Raw genomic sequence first — 15,917 nt, 5'->3', positions numbered from 1 at the left:
CTCTTATGGTGCAAGGAATAGAAAAACTCCCTGGGTCCTTGAGCTTTGGGGGCAATTTATTTTGAAGAATTGCTGAACACTCTTCGTTTAGTTTCACCATTTTGCATTCCTCCCATTTCCTTTTATTTGGCATCACCTCTTTCAAGAATTTGGCATATTTTGGCATCTGCGACAATACATTAAGAAGAGGAATGTTAATATGTATTTTTCTAAACACCTCTAAAAATTTTTCAAATTATTTATCCAAGTTAGCTTTCAAAACTCTTTTAGGGTAGGGGAGAGGAAGTTTAATGGCATATATATTTAGTTTAGGTGTACTCCCTTCGATCTCCATTTATGAATCGGCTACCTCAACTTTTTCATCATCATCCTTGATCTTGCCAATAGTTTTTCCACTTCTTAAGGCAATGGCGTTCACTTGCTCCCTTGGGTTCTTCTCTGTATTGTTAGGCAATCGTCCCTCTCTTCTTTCTAACAGCATGCTCACAATCTGCCCTCTTGAACTTCTAAGTTCTTAATAGATGCCTCTTGATTTAAGAATCTCTTTTCGTGATCTTGGAACTTTGCTTTAGCAGTATTAATGAACTTAGAAATCATGTCCTCTAAATTTCTCTTCTTCTCTTGCGGGATGGCTGTTGTTGAAATCCCATGGGTGCTTTTTGTTGGTTGTTATTCCATGAAAAATTTAGATGACTCCTCCACCCTGGATTGTATGTATTCGAATAAGGGTTGAAATTTGGCCTGCCACCATAAGAAACAAAATTATCACTTTCATGTGAAGAAAAATGATTACCTACCTGACAATCAGAATTTATATGTCCCAATTGGCCACAAAGATCACATGGATTACAAGATGACATATTTATTGTTGCAACACTAAGATTGTCTAATTTTTTATTCAAAGTAGCAAGCTAAGCAAATAAAGTTGAAAAAGAATCTAGATGATACACTCCCCTTCGATCAACTCGGTTATTATTCCATTGGTAGCTATTTGATACCATCTCTTCCACTAGATCATAGGCTTCCTCTGGAGTTTTCCTCATGATTGTGCCTCCTGCAGCTGCATCAATAATGGAGCGATTAGATGGAGTAATACCATTATAAAAAGTTTGAATTTGATGCCAAACTGATATTTCATGGTGAGGACACTTCCTAAGCATCTCTTTAAATCGTTCCCACGCCTCATACAAAGATTCCCTCTCTAGTTGAACAAAAGTAGTGATATCATTGATCAATTTTACTGTTTTAGAGGGAGGAAAATACTTAGCCAAAAATTTTTGAGTCAAGTCATTCCAAGTAGTGATACTTCCTACAGGGAGTGAGTTAAGCCAATCCTTAGCTCTATCACGTAATGAGAATGGAAGAAGTCTAAGCCTAATAGCATCATCGCTAACTCCATTATGCTTGAATATGTCGCATATTTCTAGGAAGTTAATGATATGTGCATTAGGACCATCACTCGGCAACCCACTAAACTGAATACTCGTTTGGATCATTTTGATAATCGCAAGCTTGATCTCAAAATTATTGGCTTGAATCATTGGCTTGCAAATGCCAGAAGTAGCCCCATCAATTGTTGGACAAGCATAGTCCAAAAGAGTTCGATTTACTTCGTCTGCCATCTCTTCCTCAACTTCTTCTACTGGTTCACCTCCTTCAACCCTCTCTCTCTCTTTACTTTTGTTGGCTCTTTGTAGTATGCGAAGGGTTCTCTCTATTTCAGGTTTGAATTTTGCTAGTTCTTCGCCTCTAGTGCGTGTCATACACTAACTAATCTGAACACAACAAGAATTTGAACACATTAAATAAAGAGTAAAATCCAAATTAACCAAGGATAACAAGTTCTAATATTATTTTAGGATTAAATCCCCAGCAACAGCGCCAAAAACTTGATAGCTATAATTATATAACCCTAGTAAGTGCACTAGTTATCAAGTAGTATAAAGATATCATTCCCACGAGGATTTAACAAAATAAGTATTAGAACTATAGCTTCCCTCAATTATTTAGACAACCGAATTTTGGATCTAATAATAGGAACTATTGAAAATTAAAGATAGAAAAAGAAAAGAGATAAAAACAAAGGCAATCAATGACTGAACTTGCAGCGAATTAACTGAAAGTGCTAGGACTATTGGTCCACCTAACCTTTCTAATGAATATCAATTCATTCAATTAAACAAGATAATTTATTATTTTCATAAGCTGAAGTTTTTCCTAATTTATTTAATATTCCCTTCCAGGATATATCAAACCTACTTCTATCAAGTAACCCTTTGATTCCTCGATTAGAGTTCTCGAGATAGAAAGTGCATTAAATTCTATGAAAAACCTATATCATCAGATGAATCATGTATATAAATTCCTATATACCATTCAATTCACACTATGAGTTATTTAGTCTATTATATGAATTCCCCTTCCGGTTCATTCACATAAACCAAATCAATTAAGAGGTGGCCAAGCTCCTAATTGCATTACGCATAATAACTCATAGACAATAAGAAAATAAAAACAGCTTGGTTGAATTAAATAAAAATCAATCCATGGTCATTGTTAGGCTTTTCATAGCCCCAACTATAAATAAACTAGTTCATGATAAAGAAGATTAAACAAATAAGGTATAAGAAAGAACTCATGATATTGCCCTTGAAGTTGAGGTTGATGAGCTTGTCTTCTCCTTGCCGCCGCCTTCTTCTCCTCCTAGGTTGTTGATTGCTTCCTTGAAAGCTGAAGCTCTCTTGGAGGACTTTTGATTTCTCCCCAGATTGATTGATTCCTAGTGCTAGTCTGCCCCCCCCCCCCTTTATATAACTTTAGGAGGAGGGGTTGTTTCCAACTCCTTTTTGGAGTTCTTTCTCAAAAATAGAAAGTCTTAATTCCTAATGATTAGTTTAGATCTAATCCTATCCTATCTCTTATCTGGTAATCTCAATCTCCTTTATCTTTCTAGAATTCCATCAGAAAATTAAATCTGATAGGACTCTTTGCAGTTTTCTTATTCTTGTATTCGTATTGGGCTTCTTCAACGAATTGGGCTGCTGCAAGGCTTCTCTGTGAACTGAGCTTTTGCTGCGAACTGGGCTTCTCTACGAATTTACTCAGACATCGGGCCCGATTTTGACTTTGATTCAGACCGAATCTATCAAAACTCAAAACATGAAAGTTGTAGAGTGTTTCCTTATCTTTCTAATTCATCTTGAATCATCTCAATTGGAATCCTGATGGGAGAGTTATGCCCAGATTACTACGCGGCGCCGAAACTATGCACAATTACCCGATTAGCCTTGTTTTTCTCCTGATGCCTTCTTTCATGCCCTGAATCGAAATACAAGCATAATGAGTCCAATTAAGTACTAATTAAGTATAAAAGACTGAATATTTAGGGATAAAAATATGATAATTTTTATTCTTATCGGCTCCCATGTAGAGCCCAAAACTCGGTGCTCCTCAGCTCGAGATGGTGCGACATCAAACCCGGTTTCATGAACCTCCCCCGGTACTAATGGCCAAAAAGAATAAAGCACCCTTGTCGTCCTAGATCTCTTAGGTGTAGGAGGTCGGCTGCCTTTACCCTCTTTGACAGCAGTACGCTTACCCTTACAAACAACACTCATAAATTCATGCCTCTACTCAGCTACATGACCTGGAGGGGGGCCATAACATGACAGGGGTGGGGATCTACAACCATGAACAATTGCATCCTACCGAACAATGAACAAATGTATGACAAGTGCAGAGACCTACACTATTCGACCCTCCTGAAACCCGCAAGAGGGAACCACAAGACACCTGGGAACACGAGTTCATTACGATGTCTCTGAAGGAAGGTGTAATCCATCATATGGATGGCCGAACCATGCTAGATGGTTGGGCAAATTTTCAAAAATTTTCTTTCACCATTCGGAATCGAATTCCCAGTTTTAGAAAAACTGCAATCAAACTGGATGCCAGTTCAGCAACGTAATTTTTAGCAAAACTACAATCAAACTGGATGGATCGAGCAAGGGGGGTGAGCACAAAATTTCTCTGACTTTTCTTGCTACAATCATTGGTGGAACCGATCAAGATCAGTCCAAGAAACTAGAGATCGAACTAGGGTTTCTAGGCGCCATGAGCAGAGAGAGAACTGAGAGCAGAAGTTTTGATCTGGAGCAGTTCGCCCCCTCCCTTTTATAAGCCTTAAAAGAGCACCACTCCTAATCAAATTAGGAGGTTTGTAATCCAAATATTTATTTGGATCTAGACTCTATCTTAAGATAGGTCTTATTCTCTTATAAGAATTGGTGTTCCAAACCCAGATCCATACCCATATAAGCAGTCATGTGACAGTTTGATTAATCTTATTAATCATGGGCTTTAGGCTCATTAAGCAAGTGGTTCACATCCCAAGAAAGTTGTTGGCCCATTTAGGTTCAATTTTTATGGCATAACAATGACCTCACATAAGCCCACATGGGTTCGGCCTAAACTTAGTAAAAAGAACTGGCCGAATTCACTACCAAATGCAGCGAACCCCTAAGTCCAGCAGTATGGGCTCTTAATGGGCCCAACATTTATAGTTAAATGATCCTTGAGTCCAACCATCCTATGAAGGCCCAAGGATAATGGACTTAAGCAAGATATAGCCCATCAGGTAAACAACCGTTAATGGTCTCTTTCACTTAACCTCTTAGCCCACAATGATCAAACACTGCCCAATAGGGAAGGACCTCTCCCCTAACTACAAGGTGCAATGTTGCACTCTCTGCACGGATGGGTCCAAGTAATTAAAACCTTAAGTCTATCCAATTGCTGAGAACATTCTAAACTAACACAAGTCTCATAAGTGTCCAGTTTAAGGGTAATTACACAGAAACACACCAATGATAACAAGAAACAATTATGTACTTTTATTCATTTACAATAAATGTATCTATACATCAATCTGATTGGAGCTAAGGGCATAAACTGCCTAATAGGCTCCAAAACACATCTTCACCTGAAGATCTCAAGAATTATGAGCCCATTCCATCATAACCGAACTTCTAGAGAAGTCGGTCAGGATGGTAAGTTGTCACCTGCACTTCGCCGGCCTGATCAAGATATGCGACGACTCCATGCCACATTACAAGACGAGCTACATGAGCAAGAGGGTGACTGGCTTCCACAGCACATTGTTGGTCGCTGCCCTCTGGAACGCTGGCACCTATGTAGAATGGCATGGACTTGCAGACAACCAACACATACGGCCTCAACACAAATCCATCAAGAGAAAGTCAATTTTAATTCCAGCTCGGCCACCCCAAACTGTCTCAACCTCTTGGCGCCAAGCCAACGCTTCCCTCTACAGACACCCAAAGTCTGCTCCTCGGCCAAGTCTCCCTCCAAAGTTGCAATGGTGACGGTCATTAGGGACAGGCATCAGGGGGTAACACTCAACTGCAACCGCTTGCAGGCAAACATGAACAGAAAAGTGGCATAAACATAGCTGCAATGTCACTTGCATCTTGAATCCATCATCTGATGGACAGTATTGTCCATCTGGTCAAACAGATAACCCAAAAACATGGAAGCCAACGGCAATTGATGGCCACTAACAACAAGAATAGCAAGTGGAACTAGCACTGTGCGTAGGTCATAATCTGGATTACCCGAGAAAAGAAACCGGGACACCACATAGAGAATGAAAGCCGCAAGGTGACACTGGCTATCTCCTCTTTGGACCATAATGTCACCCTCATTGTTGGTCTCGAACCAGTAGGCCATCCATTCCTCCAACGACATCTTTACACAAGCGGTTGATTTGTCCACTTGGGATTTGAAAACATGGATTTCTTCCATCAAATCTGCACAAAGATCAGCCAAATTGGCTGGGACAGACTCAGTGAATTACAAATGATGAGTAAACACTACCACGCCATCCGGAAGAGCCAAGAGAGCAGCAACATCTTCAACGGTGACGCCAAAATCACCAAACGCACCCACGAAGGTGTGAGTACGGTAGGACCAGTGCTCTAGAAGGGGTTTCATACAGCTGACCCCCTCCTTGCTAGGGAGGTCCATGAAGTAGTCCACAAAACGCAGAAGTCCAGAATCTCGAAGCAATTGACAGAACATCGGGTCCTTCAAAATGTAACACTCCCAACTAGAATAGTTCCTTGATGACTTTGAACTGTTGGTCCTAGGCCCGTGGCAGTGGAATGACACAGAGAAATCTAAATGACCGTATAAGCACATCAGCTCTCTACCCTCCATAGCATTGAATACTCCATCCTTGCCCCTAGACACCGGCATAGGAGGCCAGAAACCCTTTCCACCATCGACCATCTTGGTCACTTCACGCTCTAAGAGCATCTCTGTCATATCCACAACCCTTACAAAATCGACAAAGGGACAGTCAGACTTCTTCTACGAGCAGGGAGCCATTACTAAGAATAGATCTTAAAAAGGAAATCGAAGGAGAATCAAACTCAGGAAGAGAAATGTAGAGGAAAAAAGAGAGCACAATTGACTCAAATGAAAGTGCAAACAGAAAGCACGAACAGCTCCCGAGCAATGCCTTCTTATAGAAACTTCGCACGAGTCTGGAATTTCAAACGACGCCAGGAAGATGAAAGGAAATGATTACCACTCTCCTCCTACTGTCACTTAGCTGAAAAGAACGCCAAAAGAAATTACAAACATACCCTTGGAAAAGGTGGGACAATTGACACATTAATTTAAAAGGACCGCCACGTTAGCAAACCACCACTTTGAAAAAGGCACACCTAATCCCTGAGCCATACGCACATCTACAGCGCATTAATGGAAGTCGACAATTATGTGAGAGACATGATGAATACCACATTACCCATGCATAACGGTCATTCTCACCAATTCACCTGACAGATGAATTTGAGGAGACACTTAATCCCACAACGAATCGCCATAAAACCAGATTGCAGCACAATGCGCATACCCTCAAACACAAATGAAGGTTGATAAGAGCCCCACACAAATAACCAAATTCACCAATATATTTCATGATAGACAATGCACTGCCAAAGACAGGGGGGCTGAGAATAAAACCACAACCTCAACTGTCTTTGGCAAAGCATTCCCCTGTCACAAAATAGGGGGCTAGAATCAAAATCAATAGACTTCCCTAACCAAGGGGAGCTGGAAACTTAGATCACCATCTAATAGTCGTCTTTTAACAAGTCACTTTCTATCGGGAAGCAGGGGGACTGAGAACTTCGCCAATCAGTTCAGAGCTGCATCTCGATATAAAGTAACCTGTTAAAAGACAGGGGGGCTAATAACCTATCCAAATCAAATGCAAGAATGTTTATCAATAAGTTCACACTTATCAATAAGAAGGGGGGCTAATAACCTATCTAAATTAAAATATTCTTTACACATAGAGTCCATCGCTCATACCCATTAAAAACAGGAACGATCACTAGATCCAATGCAAAAGAATTGAGGTGCCACGACACATGCAGTCCCCCATTCTCCTCACTCTGCCACAAACCTCCAAAGAAAACCTAGTGATAGCAATGCTTATCAGTAAGCTCCCACTTACCAATAAGCAGGGGGGATAATGTAGGTTTATGATGATCACCTAGACCATGAGAGCACAAAATGTGCTAAACCAATACAACATGAATGCCTGCGATGAGTTCATAAATCGGCACACATCTACAATGAGCTCGAAACCCATGTAGACATGCAATGAACTCATGACCCAAAATGAGTTGCGATGAGCTCAAGACCTGTGCGGACTTGTGATGAGTTTAAAGCCATCGCACAACCACGATAAGCGCAAGCTCATCACATGTCAAACAAGTAAAAGAAACACGCGCATGACGGGACGCCTCTTTGGTTTAAAGAGGACACATGAGATAAATAGTGACGTCACCCACACCATGCCAAACGAAAGGAAAGATCATCCTTGAGATATCTCATAAGACACATGGCAAAACCTTAGCGGTGTTCCCTGACAACTGACACCGAATCCAAGATTCCCTTCCCTAATGGGAATCAAACACTTTTGGTTCCTTCCTTTTGGTACCTCAAGATCTCTCCCTATAAATAGGGATCCAGCTCATAACAAGATCATCATTCTATCATTTTATTCACCTTAGCCTTTAGCTTACCTCCTGCTCTCGACTTTCCTTTGTCATCCAAGGAGACCCCCGCACATAGCCTTACCTCCCTATTCACAACAGATTTCAATAGAACTGGGCTCAAAATCAAGGTTGGGTGACGGTTCAAATGGTTCAACCAACTGGTTCAATGGTGGGTTGAAAACACTGAGCATATATATGTAGACACTCCAAATCCTATTTGATTTGAAATTCAATAAATCGATATAAAACAAGTATGAATCTACGTGGAATTTGGTACCATTGCATTTCCACTTGAAATGTTTGAGGTTGATCAATACAAATTCTTGAAAAATATGTAATGTCCATATTATAAAAGATAGAGAAAAAATCATGTATGAGATTGATCATTGACATTAATAGATTAAGGGGGTGTCCTTTTTTCGGATTTTGAGAGGGGGGAAAGTTGATCAATGGGATTTTGGTTCCCATTGACCAAGAATCCCATGTTCTTTTTTCAGATTTATATGGGGACCAGGGAATGTTTATTTTCCTAGGTATCACTTACCCAGGTAAGTGATACACATCTCCTACGTGGGTAAAATAACTTTCCCACCTAGGGGGGAAGTTGCTAACACTTGAATGGGACAAAAATGACCTTTTTAATAATGGACTTTTATGGCTAAGATGGTCATTGCCTTATTTACATGAGAAATAAAAGAATATGGGTAAATGCACTTACACAGGTAAGTGTTTCCCAGGAAAAACTTACCCAAGTAACTGCATTTACCTGGGTAAATAACTTACCGAAAAGCGAACAGGACCTAAAAGTCAAATTGATGTTTGACGCAAAAGAAGCAATTTGTATTGATCAAACTCAAAAATTTTTTGTAGAAAAATATTTTTTCATAAAATTGTATTGAACAACATCAAATGTTGCGGGTAAAAATAGAAATATTATCAAATACAACCTAAAATTAATAAGAATCTATATTTGTATATGGACAAAAATAGGTCTATTTAAATCACAAATCCCACAGTCCTAAAGAAGCTTAACTTAAAATTTCAACATTGATCATGGTTACACTTAAACTGATATCTGAAAATGAAATAAACCAATCAGAATTGAATTGCAATCAGATTAAATCAGATCTATTGTAGCTCGATAATAAATAGATGCAAAGGATTTTAGTAGGTAACCATCAATTCATACGCAGACATAAATAGACTATCCCATCTACTGTTAGACAGTGTATGCCCTTAGCTCCAATCAAAATGATGTACATTATGACATTTAATGTAAATGAATAAAGTACATATTTGATTCGTGTTATTATGGTGTGTTTCTGTGTAATACCCTTAAACTAGACAAATATGAGACTCATTTTAGTTTATAATCTTCACAGCCGTTAAATAGATATGGGTAGATTTATCCTGGCAAGGCTATCACTGATGTGCCGCCAAATTGGTTGGGGTGGCTTGTCTCAGCTGCTAGTGGAAGACCTGAGGTACATGCAGTGTGGGGTGTGGGATTTCTTGAAACCCTGAACCGGACTAGAATTCCAGTATTGCCTTGGACCTTGGAGAAAGATGGGCAAAACTGGAATGTTACACCTGACCCCTAGACTCGATTATGATACTACACTAGGTGTTGGATTGGGTTGTCTTTTATATGCCAATCAGTGAGATCCTTAGAGGGGGTCAAAACCTGGGTATGTTGGGACAGTCTGAGAATTCATCTGAGTGGGTGATCATAGTGACAGGATCAGCCCCTTTGTCGGACAAAGTGAATGGTCGGGGATGCACTCTCTCTAATGGAAACCTAAACTACCGGCAATTGATTTCAACCGTTGAAATTTGTTTTTGCAAAATATATTTATATAGAGATATACATATATATATTATGGTTTCAAAATGTTTGGAAAATGTTTTAATTCTCGGGATCCATGTGAGTAGAGAGTGCAGCATTGTTCCTTGCAACCGAGGGAGAGGTCCTCTCTTGTCGGGCAATGTTTGATCATTATGGGCTGAGAGGTTAAGTGTAAGACCATTGAGGGTAATGCCTGATGGGCTAATCTTGCATTTGCCCACAGTCATTGGGTTTATATAAGGTGCCTTGACCCAAGGACCATTTAGTGTAAATGTTGGGCCCATTAAGAGCCCATGGTGATGGACTCAGGGGTTCACTAATTCCTATAGTGAATTCGGCCAGGCCTTGTAACAGAGGCTGGGCTAAACCCATGTGGCTGATGTGTAGATCAATGTTTGGGTCCCATGCCATACAAGGATAACCAACTGGGCAGTAGTTAGGAGGTTAAGTGAGCACATAGACTTAATGGGCCTAAAGCCCCATTCGAATTGGCTTAATAAGACTTATTAATTAGGGTTGGTTCTAGGATTTAGATTAGCAAACTCCTAATAAAATTAGGAGGGCTAATATTTATCTGTAGATAAGATAAGGGATTATCCTTATCTCTTAAAGAGAGTTCAGATCCAAATACAAGATTTTGATTAGGAAACTCCTAATGGGATTAGGAGAACCTCTCTTTAAGGCTATAAATAGAGGAGAAGGGCGAACCCCAGTTCATCCTTCAAGATTACTGATTCAAGAGAGAAGACAGCTGCAGTTGGACTGATGCCATCTTCTGCTCTTGCCTTATCCTGTTGTTGCCGCCATTGATAGTTCGATCTCCACCTGTAGGAGCGATCAAGAAAGGTTCTTGATATCAGTTTTTGGAAGAAAAACTTATCTGAGTCATGCTCACTCGCCCTCTATCTGATTCTTGGTGAAGAATCAGGTTCTTGCTGAAGAACCACCCTGTTGATTCTGCTCCACCCTACGCTGTGTCATCTTTAGTGGGAGCAATCTTTGGTGATCTCCTTGGGCATGAACACCTTCATTGGGAGTTACTACTACTCTGTATCAGGTATATCCCTCTCCTACCTTTTGGTTTCAGATCTGGTATGGTTTAGGATTCAAGATTGATCCTTGAAAATGTAGTTTTCTAAAATAGGGAATGTGATTCCCACATGGGGGAGAGAGAAATTTTTGAAATTTCGCCCAACCTACCTACAGGGTTCGGCCATCCATATGATGGATCTCTCATCCCTTCAATGGTATCAGAGTCAGGTTCAAATCTTGAACCGGAATTAGCAAGATCTGGAACTACGCAAATGGGCAGAAGGCGTTCTACCCGATTTGCGTAGATAAGAGATTTTCTGGGAAATCGGTTCCCAGATTAAGGGCTATTGATCTGAAATTAAATTTTATAAATCTGAATTATATTTATAATGGTTCTCTATATTTTTTCTTGATTTATGGGTTGTTCGTACAGTGGTGATTGTAATCTTGATTGGCGCAAGAAATTTGCGCTTTGCAGTTCTTTCACATTCTTGTCTGTAATTAATTTTTTTTTAATTTTTAGATTGAATGTATAGGAATTCGATTTGATGTAATATTAATAGAAAATTAGGGTTTTTTCTATTTTATTTCAATCAAGATTGAAGCAGATTGTGCAGAATGAAGGATTTTCACAGATTAGGGTTTGGCTATCTGCGATTTGCAGTTTGAACAACTGCAAGCTGCGAACTAACCTCTATTTTGCAGGATAGCAGATCTATGAACAGCCCTTATACTAATTCTTGAATGTCTTTTATCAGTAATTTAATTTCAGATCATAATATTGAATTAATTCTTGAATTAAAAATCAAACCCTAGACCCATTCGAACCAGATTGGACCAAAATGGTTGGACCGAATCTGTGGTTCGATGGGGATTGTTCTCAGCCCTAATTTTTCATTCTTGGGTCCAGGAGTTGATGTTTAATTGCAAGATCTAATTCGGCTCACACCTGTAAAACCCAATTTTAATGTGTTAAAACTGCTTAAGCCCATTAACTGCATAAAAGCTATATGGGCCAAACTGCTCTTTGCAATTCTGCCCATATAACTAGATAATATGAATCAGTAATATTATGGATTATTATGGGCTTTAATAATGGGTTTTACAAATATTAATTAATTGGATCAATTTTGTTCCTGCATGTGATGTATGAATGTGTGATGTGGAACGTTCATGGGCCATAAGTACTTGGCCCATGCTGATACGATAGTGGCTCTTGCACACACCATGGCTGAATGCACATCATTGTCATGGTGTCCCTTAAGATCATTAGATGATCTCCTTTTGTGGTGGGCCCCCACACCTCCCCAAGAGGAACTGTGCGGAACCCTAGCCGTTTAGGGCCCATCAAAATCTGGCTTTATGAAAGTCAGTGGCAGCCACTTCGGTTTGACCTAAATTAAACTAGGGTGTAATTTTTGTTCCCTCCTAAAATATGGGTGCAAGTGATAGGGAGATTCATATGATGAACTCTCTAAAGGCCTTCCATCATTAGCATGAAGATGAGTCCTTCAATAATGAGGAAACGCACCATAAAATTGGGTTATCCATTTGCTGTTGGATCTGTTGGAATGTTTAATAAGATGATGGGGCATCATAGACCGATGTGGGAGGGGCCTATCCTAAAATGGAAGACTCTCTCACGGTACCTTGGCGTTCACGAATATGATGGGTGAGCACTCACTGGACAGAAAGGTTTAACCTAAAATGGCAATGAACCTTGTCTGACAAAGGCCAAAGGAAAAGTTCATAAGATGAGTGGATATGATCCTTCACAGAAAGGTGATGAGGTTATGCAACTGAAACAGTTGGTTCCATGCACCCTATGTGATTTCTCACATTTCCAAAGACATAATTCGCAGTCTCCATCACTGAGATAGGAGGGAAATCTCAGAGATGAACAAATGGGAATGGAACATAGATTAAAAGCCATATCTATGTAGATAACATGAATCAAATAAGGTTGTAGACTAATATTTGCTTTTTATCAGAAATGGCAAGCGGACAATTCGCTAAATTGTTGGATGACAACAAACTAAAAGGCCCAAACTATGTTGGCCGGTACCGTAACCTTATGCTGGTCCTGACATCGGAAAAACTGGACAAAGTAGCTAAAAATCCTACTCCGGAACTTCCGGGTGATAGGGCTTCTGAGGCCCGTAGGAGGGATTACCAAGAATGGGAAGAGAAAATTCCCTAGCCCATTGCTACATCATAGCATCCTTGAATAATCCGATACAGTGACAGTTCGATCAGATCGAATTGTCCAAGGATATCTTTGAGAGTCTAAAGACGATGTACGAAGAGCAGAATCGTTCTACTCGGCAGAAGGTCTTGAACCAGTTCATGACCGCGCAGCTGTCCAAGAACCAATAGGTTCATGACCATTGTCTCAAGATGATGGGTTATATTAATGAACTTGAAGCACTTGGATCCGGGCTTGACCATGTCACGAAAGTGGACGCCATCCTAAATTCTTTGCCTCCTTCCTTCAATTAGTTCATCATGAACTATAACATGAATAGGCTAAATGTTAGCATTCAGGAACTCGGCAATATGTTGCAAAGGGTCGAAGAACTGATAAAGAAGGATGAGTCCATTGCTGTGCTTGTTGAAGTCAAAAAAGCAGGCAAGAAGAAGAGGAAGGCAAAGAGAAAGACTCAGAAGAAAGTTGCTAAGTCCAAAAGGCAGAAGAAAGACAGAGCATCAGATGCTTGTCACTTCTGCAAACAGGCCGGCCACTAGAAGAGGAATTGTCCTCAGTACCTGGAATCCAAGAGACAAGGTAATTTTGAATCCTATGTCATAGAAACCAATTTGTTGGTAACTTCTGCTTCCTGGTGTATTGACTCTGGGGCTTCGACTCATGCGTGTAACTCACTGCAGGGGTTCAGGATAAGCAAAAGACTGAGTGACGGAGAAGTAACTCTTTACTTGGGGACTTCTGCAAGTGTTGCAGCTATAGCTATAGGAACTATAGAGTTAATTTTCAGAGAAGGAACTATTGTACTGAAAGATTGTCTTTATGTACAAAATTTGAGAAGAAATTTGATTTTTGTTTCAAAACTGCGTGCGGATGGATATTCTGTTTTCTTTAGTAATACGATTACTATTAAAAGAAATAACAAATTCCTCACATATGGAGAACTTGAGAATGGTCTCTATGTTCGCCATCCTTCTCTGGAAACTAACATAACTGAAACTACGTCGGGTGACATCCCCAAGAAAAGAACCTGTGATACAGTTAATCCCACGTGTCTGTGGCATCACCGACTTGGCCATATTAACATAGATCGAATCACAAGGTTGATAAAGGATGGTCCTTTGGATTTTCTAACTGTAGAATATCTTCCAACCTGTGAACCTTGCCTTCAGGGTAAGAAGACAAAACGGTCATTTAACAGTAAACCTAAAAGATGTACAGGCACGCTTGACCTTATACATACTGATGTATGTTGTCCCATGAGTGTTAGGACACGTAACCAGCATGTTTATTTTATAACATTTACCGATGATTACTCACGGTATGGTTACGTGTACCTATTGAGACACAAGTCTGAATCCTTTGAAAAGTTCAAAGAGTTCAAACAAGAGGTCGAGAAGCAGTTAGGGAGAGAAATTAAGACCCTTCGATCGGATCGAGGTGGTGAGTATCTCTCTGAAAAACTCATGGACTACATAGAGGTCAATGTGATAGTATCACAGCTAGCTCCTCCTGCTACACCATAGCTAAATGGTGTGTCAGAGAGGAGGAACTAGACTTTGCTGGATATGGTCCGGTCACTTCTCGTACACTTAGAGTTACCCACATTCTTTTGGAGTTACGCATTGAGACTGCGATATACATGCTGAATCGGGTTCCAACCAAATCGATTCCGAATACTCCATATGAACTTTGGACCAGAAAGAAACCAAGTGTCAGACACTTGAAGATTTGGGGTTGTCCAACACACGTTAAAAGAATGAGTGCGGACAAATTTGAATCCAAGACCAGTCGTTGCCAATTCGTAGGCTACCCCAAAGGCTCTGTGGGTTACCTATTCTATGACCCGGGTGAACAGAATGTGTTCTGTAGTCGGAATGCCTATTTCTTGGAGGATGATTACATCCTAAACAATCATCGTCAGGAAGTTGTTCTTGATGATGAGAGCTCAGGAGTAGTGAGAGGTATCCCACAAGTTCCAGGTAGTGACCAACCTAGAAGATCTACCCGGGTTTCCAGGCCACTAGTCCATTTTGGCTATGACCAGGATAGTGACCTAGTGGAAGCTATGACTAGTGAGGAGGATCCTGTGACTTATGCAGAAGCTATGTTGGACATAGATTCCTTGAAGTGGGTAGATGCCATGAGAGCTAAGATGGACTCAATGGAGACCAATGGAGTCTGGACTCTAGTAGATCCACCCCCGGGGTAAAAGCAATTGGTTGCAAATGGATCTATAAGAGGAAGAAGGGCCCCAATGGTAAGGTTGAGACCTACAAAGCTTGTTTGGTGGCGAAAGGGTATACTCAGAAAGAGGGCATCGAATATGAGGGAACCTTTTCGCCCGTGGCCATGCTTAAATCCATTCGGATACTGCTAGCTGTAGCAGCATACCATGACTACAAGATTTGGAAAATGGATGTCAAAACTACGTTCCTAAATGGAGATCTTACTGAAGATATCTATATGCAGCAACCGCAAGGTTTCATAGCTGCGGGTCAGGAACACATGGTATGTAAATTAAATAGATCCATATATGGACTTAAGCAAGCTTCTAGGAGTTGGAACATCCGGTTTGACTCTACTGTCAAAAAGATTGACTTTGAGCAGAATCTGGATGAGCCCTGTGTTTACAGGAAGTCCAGTGGGGATAAGGTTACGTTCTTGAATCTGTATGTAGACTACATTCTACTCATTGGGAATGATGTAGGAATGTTAACTATGGTAAAAGTATGGATTTCAC

The 15,917-nt window shown here is 40.3% G+C and overlaps 1 non-coding gene across 1 annotated transcript; it reads left to right on the top strand.

Moving 5' to 3' along the window:
• Nucleotides 1-1,131: 1,131 nt before the first annotated feature.
• Nucleotides 1,132-1,238, top strand: LOC148801410 (small nucleolar RNA R71). Its single transcript, XR_016084851.1, has one exon. It is a non-coding gene; the product is annotated as a small nucleolar RNA R71 (small nucleolar RNA).
• The last annotated feature ends 14,679 nt before the right edge of the window (nt 1,239-15,917 follow it).

This window comes from Nelumbo nucifera, chromosome 3 (assembly GCF_055504915.1).
Source record: "Nelumbo nucifera cultivar China Antique chromosome 3, China Antique-T2T, whole genome shotgun sequence".
NCBI lineage: Eukaryota > Viridiplantae > Streptophyta > Magnoliopsida > Proteales > Nelumbonaceae > Nelumbo > Nelumbo nucifera.
Note: the sequence above shows the minus strand (reverse complement) of the source record. Positions and strands in the feature narration are given on the sequence as shown.